The sequence below is a fragment of the Dermacentor albipictus genome, chromosome 9 (assembly GCF_038994185.2).
Source record: "Dermacentor albipictus isolate Rhodes 1998 colony chromosome 9, USDA_Dalb.pri_finalv2, whole genome shotgun sequence".
Taxonomy (NCBI): Eukaryota; Metazoa; Arthropoda; class Arachnida; order Ixodida; family Ixodidae; genus Dermacentor; species Dermacentor albipictus.
In genome coordinates this window covers 115,083,290-115,097,190 of record NC_091829.1, presented here as the reverse complement: position 1 = coordinate 115,097,190, position 13,901 = coordinate 115,083,290, and positions in this window count along the sequence as shown.

Sequence of the window (13,901 nt, the reverse complement as noted above, 5' to 3'; positions counted from 1 at the left end):
CAAAGTTGTAAGAAAGTTGTTGAGTTAGTAATTTGAAAAATGATATCGCTAAATGATAGTTAAACAAATCAGTAACTCGAAGAATGCGGTTTGTACGTAGTTGTGAAGAGGCGTTAGAGAAAAGATGGCTGCGCGTTATAATGCGGATAGCCTGATTTTGAATGTGATGAATAGAGGAAAGATGACAATGATAAGTATTACCCCAAGAAGCGATACCATAAATGATATGACTATGAATGAAAGCGAAGTATAACGATAATAATGCTTCTTTGGAAAAAAATGCACGTGGTTTGAATAGTGCTCTAATGCCAAATGCTGTTTTTTGTTTGATGTGTGCAATGTGGTTAGTAAACTTAAGGTGGGGATCTAATTTGATGCCGAGGAAAGAAAGACAAGTGGAGGCAGGAATGCCATGCCCATTCACAGTTATGGTCGGAGAGGAAGGTAAATGTCTCTGTGAAAACCTAAATAACATGAATTGCATTTTCGTAGGGTTTATAACTAGAAAATTGGCGTTACACCATTCAGTAATTTTTGACAGATCACTGTTTAGTTTCAAAGTTAGCGAAAGTAATGATTTATCAGAGAGGGCAACACTCGTGTCGTCGGCGTATCATATAGGTAGGGTATAATTAAGGCAGTCAGGTAAATCATTTATATAAATGGAAAATAATAGTGGACCTAAAATCGAGCCCTGAGGCACTCCTTGGTTAATAATTTTGCTTTCAGCGAAAGACACTGTTAATTCACGATTAAACAGATAACTTCTTAATAAATTAAGAGCTGGACCAGAAATGCCAACAGACTCCAGTTTAGTAAACAAAGCTTTGTGGTTTATTGTATCAAAGGCTTTAGTAAAGTCTATAAAGACCGAGCCAACAAAGTATCCGAGATCAAGTGAATGTCGAATATAATCAGTTAATGCTAGCAAAGCCAAGTTAGTCGAGCTTCCTGAACGAAAACCGAACTGACAGGGTTTCAGCAAGCTAAATTTGTTAAGGTAAATGTTAATACGACGAAGTATTAATTTTTTCTACAACTTTACTAATTGAAGGTAAAATACATATAGGACGATAGTTCGCGACTTGAGCTTTGTCACCCTTTTTATGAACAGGAATGACTTTAGCTTTTTTTAGACTTCTAGGGAATATACCGGTCTTGAACATAAGGTTAATTAAATTACTGAGGGAATCAAAAATAGTCGGAGCAACAAGCTTTAAATGAAATGCGGAAATTCCATCAAAACCAGCACTTGTGTCCTTTAGGTTGAAAATCTCAGTAAGGACTTCTTCAGATGTTACAGGAAACAAAAAGAAAGATTTATCGCATCGGCTCGTATGATAAACAGAAGGAACATGAGTAGTATTATAAGTTTCATAAAAGTGATTACTGAACGTACGAGCAATGCTAGGCGGGTCAGTGATAGACACATTATTGTAGATTACTTTTTCAATGGAACTGCCGAACGCGGTACATTCACAAACTCGTTGATAAGTTGCCATTGTTTTTTTGGATGACACTTATTTTTTATGAATTAATTTTCGTAATATTGCCTTTTAGATTTCTTCAATATATTACTCAACATGTTGCAATATTTCTTATAGCGTAATGCTAAATTAACATTGAAAGGCTGTTTTTTAAGTCTTCCTATACATGTTTTCTTTTTTCCTCATGCACACAAGTAGCGCATTAGTGATCCAAGGATTATGCGGAAACTTAAATTTCTTTTTGCACTTAATAGTGACAGTGTTAGCATGAACAGTTTTTAAAAGTAAAGAGGAAAATAACTGAAGCGCTTCTTCTGGATTTAGTTTGGTAGCTATAACTGTCCAGTCAATTTTGTCAATTGCATCAACAAAATTTATAATATCAAGACGAGACGTAAGATAACAGGGATATACCTAGGAGGGTTAGATTTGAATGTGACGAATACAGGGTAATGATCTGATATGTCCATGTCAATTACACCAGACTTTGGTGAAGGCGAAATATTAGTGAGGGCACGGTCTAAGAGGGAGCTGCTTCCTTGAATGGAAATCCTGGTGGCCGAAGTTATTAATTGCTCAAGCACAAAGCCAGAAAAACAGTCCAAATAAGCGCATACAGTATTATTGTCGACATTGAGCAAGTTAATATTTATATCACCTACAATTAGGACAGGCTTGTTTTCACTAGTAATTGCTTGAAGAACTGAGTTAAGATGACGAAGGAAATTAGGTATGGAAGAAGATGGAGAACGGTAAATACAGCCAATAATAATTCCGCCACAATAATTTGGAAAAGAGAAGGCATTGGTTTCGATCCGAACAGTTTCGCAGTGAAATAAATCTATGGAAAGGTCCAGTCTACGTTTATATTTAAGGTGGGGTGTGAAGAAAATCGCGCTGCCACCATGTTGATATGCAACACTGTTACAATACTCAGCCTGATAGGCATGAAATTGCTATCAGCCGGGCCAAGCCATGTCTTAGTTATGCAGATGAATGAAAAAGTGTGGGAAAGAGCGCCGATGAATGAAGATATGTTATCATGATTCTTACGCAAACTTCGTGCATTGACGTGAAGCAATGAACAACCAACAGATTTAAGCAGTGATGTAGCTTCAGAAGGTGAAAACAAAGACATGTTTGTGGGAATGATTAAATGAATAAACCACAGACTAATCGCAAATCAGGTTAAGTGATGACGCTGAGGTCAGACTCGGAGCTTATGAAGAACACTTTGCTATTTTCAGTCTTGCGTGCTTTAATCTGGCAGTTCTCTGTCCAAAGGAACTTCCACTTATGCTGCTTCTTTAAAGCAAGAGCTCGGCTGAACAGACGTTTCTTCTCAAATGTGAGGTGCTCGATCATTGACATAAATAGGGCTGTCATTATTACCAGAGAGCCCAATCATGGAGGTTCTCAGGCGCGCCTTTCGAGCCACGGGATACCTATTGACCGCAAAGGCACAGCGGATGCGTGGCTCGCAGAGCTTCGTCGGACATGGCATAACACTCTGCACCTCATAAAACGAATCTGTTTCCGCATGGGCGGTGCTGGTACCGACGTATGCCGAAAACTTGTTAGTGCTTTGCTGACATCCCGAGCGATAAATGGAGCGCGCTGTTATGACCTGCTTGCTCGGCACTGGACACAGCTAGAGGTACTCCACAGATCAGCTCTCCGTGTCATCACAGGGCTCCCGAAATACACACGTGTCGAGGAGCTACATCGCTATGCGAAGTTGCCTACCCTCCGTGCAACCATCGAAGCTTCGAAGGTAGGACACGCGGAACGCCTGAAGCACACCAGACAAGGCAGGACTCTACTGGCCTACATGGGAAAGGATATATCAACTTTGCCACAACTACCATCCGACATCTCACCGTGGGATGACATTGCTGTCGTCGACACTACACCAACACCCCGAAACATGGGTGCCCAACATGCGCACCGCCGAGCAGCATTTGCTGCGCTTCATGTGCAGACATTGGCAGACGCACCGCCAAGCCATGAACAAGTGTACACTGACGCAGCTTTCGACCCACGCACCAGCGAGGGAGCAGTCGCCTACCACGTAGTGGGTTCTTGTGAGACACATTCTACCTTTAGAACTGCTGATGCTGAGACCCAACGGAACTTGAACTCCACGCAATAGTCTGAGCATTAGATAGAGTTTCAAGCACCACGCAAGCAAAACACATCGATATATACACCGACTCTCAGTATGCGCTGCATGCCTGCAAGTCGCGCCACACATCATCATCGGAAGTACTCCTCGTCAAGCAGGCCTTCAGGCGTGCGGAGGCCCACGGGGTCACTGCAACACTTCATTGGATCCCTGGTCACCAGGGCATCGAGGGAAATGAGAGAGCCCACGAGGCGGCGCGCGCCTTTCTTTCCAACCGCGTCGTCTCCCGGGATCCTTCAGAAGCCCTCACAACCAGCACAAGCAACACGACAAATGGAGCCCCGTATGACCCAGACAGAGCTCTGAGAGCGGCAGCCAACCGACGCAAGAGGGAACTCCGTGCGAGTGTGCCCTCAGACCCAGACCCACTTCCAGCGGGTCTTCCCAGGTCGGGGCAGGTGCTGCTGCATAGGCTCCGCTCCGGCTTCGTCCTCACACCGGATGTGCTGCAGCGGTGGCGACAGTATCGGCCACGCCGGGAAAGACGCCCTACATCTCCGTCTCCCAACTCCCTTCCATCGCAGGAACCCGGCCATCCCACAGCCTCCGCGGACCAAGAAGCGCTCCAGACGCCACACAGGTGCCCTGACTGCGACATGGCTACACGGCCATCCGCAGCCCATCTGTTTTGGGAGTGCCAGCGACACTCTCAACAGCGGGACCACCACCTGAGGGCCGTGCGAGTGTCGTCCTACGAGGAGTGGATTAGACCGGCAACTGGCTCGATGGATTCCGACAGGGCCATTCTGGACTCACTCTTGGCCTTCGCCAAGGACGCGCAGCTTCTGGGACGGCTCTGAGTACGCCTCCCCCCTCCCCTTCCTATTCCCCATTATAGGCCTTCGCGCCATCCCTTAATAAATACATTTTGTCATCATCATGGGGTGATTTGCTAGCGACCCGATGAACTGTGTCTATGTCCGCCACATCAATTTGACAGTCAATTGAATCAGCGACAGTGCACAAAATGGCAGAGCAATCCTCTCCTTGCGTTGACGGGATGCCTTTAATTTCAATATTGTTCAGCCTGCTATACTGTTCCATTGATGCAATTCTTTTTGTCAGGGATTCATTTTGAGCTGTCAAAGCCTTGTTTGTAGCGGACAGTCCATCAAACGTCGTCCTCATTTCTTCATACTGCTGACTGATAAAACGTACACTATAAGCAAGTTCAGAATTATTGCCAGGGCCCTGCTCTTCAAGTTTTTGTACAATCCTTGCAGCAATCTCTTCAACAACAAAATCCAGTTTGCCCTCAAGCAAGGATTCGAGCCGCTGAATCTTTTTGCATAGCTCAGCATTAGTACGCATCTCACAGCAGAAGAAGTAGACACAGCCAAAAAAAAAAAAACCCCAATGAGCAGCAGTGGCAAAAAGAACCGTGACGTAGGAAAATATCCAAAAAAATGAAAACCAACCTGCAGTCAGTAGAAGTAGCAGGAATTAGTGTTCGTTCTCGTTGTTGCGACTGCTGCTCAATGAAGCTGGAGCGACAGCGGATCCGTTTATATCCTCTCCGTGCCAAGGTTGCGCAAGCGCAGCGTGGTCCAGGGAGGTGAAGCACGTGCCAGATGTTTGTACGGATGACTCGATGATGAATGACCTGCGCAGGGCGCAGATGGCAGGAACCAAGCAGACACGAGGCAGCGGCTTAGAAGAATCTGCAGTCAGTAGAAGTAGCAGGAATTAGTGTTCGTTCTCATTGTTGCGACTGCTGTTCAATGAAAAACAGGAAGGAAAAGGAAGGAAGGAAAAACAACAACAAGCACTCAGCGAGCGCCGTACGTACATGCTGTTATGTTTGTGCCTTGGGATTTGCCTGACGGGAGGCCAGTGCTGTGGTGTGTCGACCGTGGGGGCAGCATTCATCCCCGCATGGTGCCCGCTTCGGGCACATGACGACTAAGTGCACGGCTTGGGTGTCCTCGCGGCTGCACGGCGTCAACGACGGAAGCGGCCGTCGGCTCACCGACTGCTATTCGGCCCCTCCTCGTGCGGACAGCAATGCACCCTACCCCTTCCTTTGTGCGGCGGCGCCCAGGGGCAACCCTTTTACCGACCACTGTTGTGCCATTACCACAAGCCCGGATTCCGAATCTGCAAGATGCAGAATCTATCCTGCGAGCGCCCTAATTCTCCCTTCACAAGTCAAGATGCTGAGCCGTCAGGCAGCGGTGTCCTGCGGGAGAAGCATCGGCAGGCGACGTGTTTAGACGTGTCAGCGTGTGCCAGACAGCCCGGCGCCGCACCTCCTTTTGCATGGAGGTCTCCGCGCGCGCGAACTTTGAACCGGGTGGCCAGCGCGGTCGCTGGTTGGACCATTCGGACGACCGTCGTGTGCTGACTTTGTATTGGGCCGTTTGAGTGACAATGGTTCCTCGGGGATTATAAAAGCAGCGACGCGCTGCCTGAAAAACAGGATCCGCCGACCCACCGGGAGACAGTGTCGCTCCCGACTGGGGTGAGAGGTGTCACGCGTTTTCGCCGGACGTCGCCGTGCGAGAACAGTCGCGTTTGTTGTGAGCACTCGGCCCCAGTGCCGACCCGTTCATGTCCTGTATGATAACCTGTATATAATGTATAAAGTCCCTTTTGTTATTCTCATCGACGCCTGGCTCGGAGTCTTCGCTACCAACGCTCTGTCACGAAACGGGTGACGAGCGCTACGGGACCACAAAGCCGTAATCGTGGTGCAGCGGTACAAGTTCGTAACACTGGATGGCAGCTACGGGATTGACCGGCATCAGCTACCTCGGCGCGGTGAGTGCCTGAAGTTTACCTCAAACACCAGACTTTCTCTGACACAGGTTATAGTAGCTTAGGGAAGGATTTGGTGTTGCATTGTGATAACCTTGTGTGTTTCAAGCCTAGTAAGAGTGTTTTGAAAACCAGGGGATGCTGAGGGGGTAAAACGGGGCAGTGTGTGAAATACTTGCATATGTCTTACTAGTAGTGTTATAGTAGCGTACGGCAGGTATATTCAAAAAGGGTAAACAGCAGGAGGACAGTGTGAACGATGGAGAAGTACAAGGTGAAGGAACTTCTCGAAATTTGTGAGGAGTTGGGCATTGAGTTGGGCTCAACCAAAAGAAAGAATGCGATCCTTGAGGTCATGAGGACTGGGGACGTAACGGCTGAGGAAGCCGCTGAGGCCTGGGCGGATATCAATGAACGTCGGGAAAGGGAGGAGAAGGAACGTTGTGAGCAGGAAAGGAAAGAAAATGAACCTCGGCAAAGGGAGGAAAGGAGAGAAAAGGAACTTCGCGAGGAGGAAAAGGAGGAAAGGAGAGAGAGGGAGCGACGTGAGCACGAGCTTAAAATGAAAGAGTTGGAGATCCGAAATAACTCGCCGGCGCCTAGTCTTACTTCTAATGTTCCAAGAATACGAGATCAGCTTTACCCTTTGTCGTCGGAGAGGATATGGCCAAATACCTCGTGAAATTTGAGCACGTGTGCGAACGGAATAGCATTGAGCGATCCCTTTGGGCACAGAATCTGTTAGCCTTGCTTCCTGGGGAGGCATCAGACGTAATAACTTGCTTATCGAAAGAGGCGTTTGAGAGCTACAGTGATGTGAAGGAAGCGCTACTGCGGAAGTACAAATTGTCGCCCGAAGCTTTCCGGCAGAGGTTCCGGTATGCAAAAAAGGGCAAGGAGTCGAATGTTGACTTCGCGTTTCGTCTAAAAGCCGACTTGGTGGAATGGCTGAAGGGCGAAGAGGTTTACGACGACCGCGACAAAATTGTCGAATGCATCGCGTTGGAGCAGTTCTACCGTTGCATTGATGAGGATGTCCGGCTCTGGCTGCAAGATAGGCTAAAGGATGTTAAGCTAAACAAGGCAGCAGAGTTAGCGGAAGAGTATTACACACGCCGCAGCTTGCACAGCAAGGCAGTGCGCGTAGAAAAAGCTGATAGGAGAGATTGGTTTTCCGGGAGGTCCGACGAACGGAAGCAAATCACGCGTCGCGAGTTTCGGGACGACGAATCCCTTACCAAAGAAACTGTAAGGGAAGGACAGAATGCATCTCAGAATGATGACGATGGTCCGAAACAGCGAAACGAAATGACGCGTTCTTTTGAAAAACGGAAACCGTTAACCTGCTACAATTGCAAAAAGCAAGGGCACATCGCTGCAAGCTGCCCAGAGAGAATTGCTTTTGCAACGATACAGGAAACTCACAAGAACATACGTCTATTGGAGCCCTATGTGCAGGAAATTAAGGTAAACGGCAAGAAGTGCCGAGCACTGCGGGACTCTGCAGCAACTATGGACGTTGTTCACCCGTCTTTCGACTCCTCGAGTGATTTTACGGGAGAGTGCGTTAGGATACGGCAAGTGGCCGAGAAGGAGAGTGTCTGTTTACCGATCGCAACGGTTATCATTGAAGGAGAATTTGGGAAACTTAACACCGAAGCCGCTGTGTCAGCCGCCCTCCCGGAGCAATTTTCCTACCTCTTCTCAAATAGCTCGGAGCAGCTGCTGAGGGATCACGGCAAATCATTCTTTGCCGACGTGGCGTACATGGCCCCCACGCGATCCAAAGCGCGCCCGCTGTCGAGGGAACTTGACTTAGCGTCGGTGAGCGAACAGCGGTGCGGTACAGGGACCGATCAGGGTAACTTGAGTGGCGAGCAGTCACGGGAGAGGCAGAGCTCGGAGGCTGGCCTAGGCGAGCGGGTCCTGGAGGTGAGTGGGAGTGACGCGTGCAGTGCTAGCCGCGATAGAGACGCGACGCCGCAATTAGGCGACGCGGGCTCCACACTCGCTCCGGTTTCCGCCAGCTGGCAGGAGCAGGCTGCAGTTGAAAGGGAAACTCGGATTCGCGAGCAACAGGAAGATTGTTCACTAGCCGATCTGAGGAAGAGCGTCAAACGGGGAGTGAAAAAAAGGAGGGTTTCATTTGGCAAGGAATCTGGCTTATTGTACCGCCGCTACACGGATAAGCAGGGTCGCAAATATAAGCAGCTTCGGATTCCGCGAAAATATCGCCGGGAAAAATGAATGACCTCATTTGCTTCCTCAGAAGTATGTTTTCGGTCCAAGTGATTTCAAGGGGACCATTCTATTTGTAATTATTATTGCTGATTAATAATTGTTTCTATTTTGTTGCGTTGTTAATGTGAAAACTGGTTGTTTGAGCCTTGTGTACTGGATCGTACACCTGCCTCCTGTTGCAGCGGGAGCAAAAGGGGGATAGCTATTTAGTTAGGTTGATTTGGATTATGGCCTTGTCTGGTGTTTGACGGGAGACAGAGGGCACTTGTTCGTGTTGGGTGTTGCCTTTTGCCGGTCGGTTTTGCAAGCTGCAGAACGACCAAGCGGGACCAGTGGCGAGAAGCAAGGTCTTAGGAACGACCCGAGCGGAGCTGGTCAAGGTGCCTTGGCGACGACGCGGTGAGCAGAGCTCCTGTCCTGGCGAGTCGGACCTGGGCACGTGAAGTTACCTGGCGTCCCGACACTGGACGTGAACTTGGACGAGCCTGACGAACGTGCGCGCCCGGCATCCGAGCCACGTGGAGGCAGCTCGTCTTCCCGGCGCCTTATCTGAGGGCGGGGATGCTGTTGTGCCATTACCACAAGCCCGGATTCCGAATCTGCAAGATGCAGAATCTATCCTGCGAGCGCCCTAATTCTCCCTTCACAAGTCAAGATGCTGAGCCGTCAGGCAGCGGTGTCCTGCGGGAGAAGCATCGGCAGGCGACGTGTTTAGACGTGTCAGCGTGTGCCAGACAGCCCGGCGCCGCACCTCCTTTTGCATGGAGGTCTCCGCGCGCGCGAACTTTGAACCGGGTGGCCAGCGCGGTCGCTGGTTGGACCCCTCGGACGACCGTCGTGTGCTGACTTTGTATTGGGCCGTTTGAGTGACAATGGTTCCTCGGGGATTATAAAAGCAGCGACGCGCTGCCTGAAAAACAGGATCCGCCGACCCACCGGGAGACAGTGTCGCTCCCGACTGGGGTGAGAGGTGTCACGCGTTTTCGCCGGACGTCGCCGTGCGAGAACAGTCGCGTTTGTTGTGAGCACTCGGCCCCAGTGCCGACCCGTTCATGTCCTGTATGATAACCTGTATATAATGTATAAAGTCCCTTTTGTTATTCTCATCGACGCCTGGCTCGGAGTCTTCGCTACCAACGCTCTGTCACGAAACGGGTGACGAGCGCTACGGGACAACAAAGCCGTAATCGTGGTGCAGCGGTACAAGTTCGTAACACCACCCAAGGACTATGTTTCGACACCTTGCCTTGCAGATTGTTCCCTTTGTCGTATGCCGGGCCATTGAACTTGCCCGGCGCACCATACCGACCGACCGCCAGATTGGCCTGACGGCGCAGCGCGGTGCCCGGAGGCGCCGGCCACTGAAAGCGGCGTTGGGACCACGGAGGCTGCCCGGACCCCCTCTCTCTCGAAATTGTTCGTCCTTAGGGACTATCTGGGGCATCTGGGGACGGGGAAGTGTTATTTAAGCAGCTTGGAGCTGCTGGGTTGGTCTCTCTCCTGATATCCACGCCAACTTGTACGCACTGTATAAAGAATTCTTCGCCGAGAAAGCTCTCCTCGTCTCTGACTCTGCGTGAAGTGGGGTCCAGACCTCCTGCCGGCCACGCATACCTCGGCACACGCAACAATGCATGGCCTCCGCGACCACCATAACTACCAATTTCGGAGGCCCTGTGTTGCACCATTATTTTCCCTATTGCCAGGAATGCTCCAAGCTGCAGCGACAGGAGGCGCTGCAGCTTGAAACTTTTTTTGTTAGCGTAAATACACAAGTACTTAATTCTTGCTCTAGCTTGCTAATGTTTAAGGCCGGCGCTGGGTGCACGCACGTGGAAGCAGACGACCCCAAGTGGATTTTGCTGCTGCCACGCATGATGACGTCACAAAAAAAGTTTAATAGAAAATCCATAAAATGCTAACATTATCGTTTTGTTGTTAAATGTACTACGCCTAAAAAATAAAGCATTTATTTTATGCTGCGTTTTAAAATCGACAATGACTGTCGGCGCCTACACGCGCGTGCGCTCATTGGAAGGACCGTTGTGGTTCCTTGTGGCTGTGTGTTGTGTACTGTAGTACAGGAGCACTGTGTAATATCTGCAAGTACGAATAACGTTGCCGTTATGAAGCTACAGAAGCTTCGAACGAACTGTACTGCATCCCCGAAACAGCACGACATGTCGCCTGATTTGGACTGTCTGTTTCGAAGAGTCGTGCTAACACAGCGCCGGCTGCGTATGGTGCCGACACGGATAATGCATATTGCAGGGTGTGTCATATGTAGTGCTTCTTTAAGTTGTGTTTACGCCTTCTGGTAAAGCCGGATGCCTGTTTGGCCTTGGACACCACGTCGACACACTGCTCACGCGCTCGAAAACGCAGTAGTGGTGCGCGCCGGCATTGACGTCGATGTAGGGTGCATGCACGTTTCCAAATCGCTGTGCAAAGTAAGGGCGCCTTTTGTCGACGAACAAAGTGCATTCACACATGTCGCGTCGCCTTACGCACGCAGAAGCCTAGTAACGAAAGCCTGGACGTGAAACGAGAATCTAACAGAAAGGACCGTTCCCGCCTGAAGGCAATGTCAGGAAGTGTCCGTGACAAGTTTTAAGTGACTCACACGAGGCTGGGCGTTGAACAGTGTGTGGAGTGCCGCTGCTTCATTCAGACCAATGCCCAACCCGCTTTCACGAACCATTTGAAATGCCCAATGTATTAGTCGCTATAGATTGTGGTGCAGTGAGACAGCCATTCCATAGCAGCCATGCAAATTACCTGTGGAAGTAAGTAATGCGGTAGATTTTTGTGGTGATTATCATTATGTATCACATGCATGGGAGTGCGATAATTTACACCGTGTGCGCGTGTTTAGATAAATGCTTTATCTTCTGAAGATATGGTACAGCACCTGGATCTTGAGTGGATCTTTCACTGTACAGGCTATACCAAAACCTCTCTATATTTGTGCTGCATTTTCGCCAACTGTCTTTGCTCTACATAGAAGGCCAAGTTTCTCTCACTGTGTTTCATTCACTAAGGGGACAGGTTTGTGTGACTTAGCTGGACTTGGAGCAATCAACAAGGGTCAAACACATGTGGTAGAGCTTTAGTGGTACAACTTTCAATGGGGGTCATTGTACATGCACCCCTAGGAAATCTTTTCCTTTGGCAAATACGAACGTAGTGGCATTTCTTTTTTAAATTTGTATGCCTTAATAATATTGTTAAAATATAGAAGTGTGTCTGCAAATATAGGAAATGTGGAGTCCCTGACGTAATTCCTAATGCATTTCGGTACATTATATTATTCCCGATGGACTCTTCAGTATCGCTGTTATTTCTCAGCATTCTCTCGCAACAGGTATTGTTCTTTCATCTTTGACACAAATGAGTTTTTCCACTTTTTAAATATGGTGACTAAGGCATTTGTAGCAATATATAGATTGATCTTCTTAGCACCTTATTCAACTAAAATGTTAGAATACATAGTTTATAAGCATACTGTTGAATTCATTGAATCACCTAATGCCCACATAAGTTCTAAAATGGCTTTCTGCATGGATTTAGCACCGTGTCATAGTGAACTCACGACGTCACTCAGTTTGTGTTTTCTAGCATTCCCAGCAACGTCAATCGTGATTAATAGTTTGCACTTCATTTTTTGCCACTTTTCACATTGCATGGTGTGTGCATATTGTTCTTGTATATATACCTGAATAAAAAAATTTAGTTCCAAGTCAGCGCTCCTGTTGCGTTTTCACTGTCCTTCATACTTTGTGCACTGTTTCTAGTCTTTCAAAAATGCACTAACTCGCCCAGCTCTCAGTATGGAACTTTAAAGTCGGCTGTTAAAATGAGAATCCAATAAACATAGAAACTTTCAGTAGGACAATAGCAATGATTTTACTGTTTGCAACATGCAGTTTGTACATGTTGGTACAAGAAGATTTGAAAGAGATTTACAGAGTGTTACAGTGTGCAAGGTTGAATGGTCCCGACTCTGCTATGAATACTGCAATATCATCATAGGTGCGCACAGGTCTTGCACTGCAAGCCAGAGACTTGCTTTCTTATTCTATTCAGTGTCAACTGCTTGCATTCATAACGTGGTTGATAAATTGCTTACCTATTTCCCATATAGGTCCCTGCATTTCATTCTGCTGTATTCACCGAACTATTTTCAGCACCTTTCTTTCAATGACATTAAGGGTTGCATTCATTTTGTGTCAAGGTGTTTTCTAATGCACCAAGATTAAAGATTCTGACAAGTTTTCAAAGCTGACGCAATGGCAAAAATAATATCAGCCATAAAGTGTGCTCATTGAGACACCAGGCACCTTGTCCCACAAAACATAAATTCTATTTTTAGATAAAAGCACATCAGTTTCTTACTTGCCAAGCTACATCTCTCTACACCAGTAGACGCCACATGGTCTTTCCGAAAAGAAGGTTGCACAAGTATTTAAATACATTCTTTAAAAGTTTACTGTTCAGACCTGTGTTTCCTTCATTTCAGTTGCAATATGCGAAGTAGGTAGCAAGAGTGTGTAGCTTTAGTGCATCTGCTGTTGACAGAGCTAAGCTGACATGAAGGTGAAAGGGCATCCCTACATATATCAACCCAACGTAAAGGTATGACTTGATAAAGACATGTTGCGCTGGAAAGGTGAATTAAAGGTCAGCAGGATTCTCTGGTAATGTGGCACGCACAATACAGCTGGGATACAATATGCAGATTACTTTGCAGTTACTCATTTGCTTTTTTGGTGTTGCATGGCAGGAAAGAAAGCTGCAGCATAAGTCTGCATGGTATAGCGTTATTTATCTTCATAACATCAGAAAAAAAATTACAATTCATTGCTCCACCAAAGGCACCATCAGCCAGCTAAGCCTTTCTTGACATAGAGCTTCTCAGCCTGGTATCTACATATGTTAGTTTTGAGAATGTCTTTTCACACAAACTTGTCATAGGAACTGTAGAAAGGAGGTCAAGACGCAACATAAATCTTTGGAAACTTATTTGTCCAGCCCTGTATCATTTTATGGTCCTGGCTTTCTTGATGCCAGTTTGGGACTTAAGAAGCTGCAGCTTAGCATGCTAGGTGTCGAATTATATATATTTCAGAGGAGCTAGACATAAAAAAGCCATTTTATTACCCCGCACCATAAAGGTCCAAAAGGCTCTACATGAAAACTATGAGATAAACTTGCGTAAATCCCACGCAACG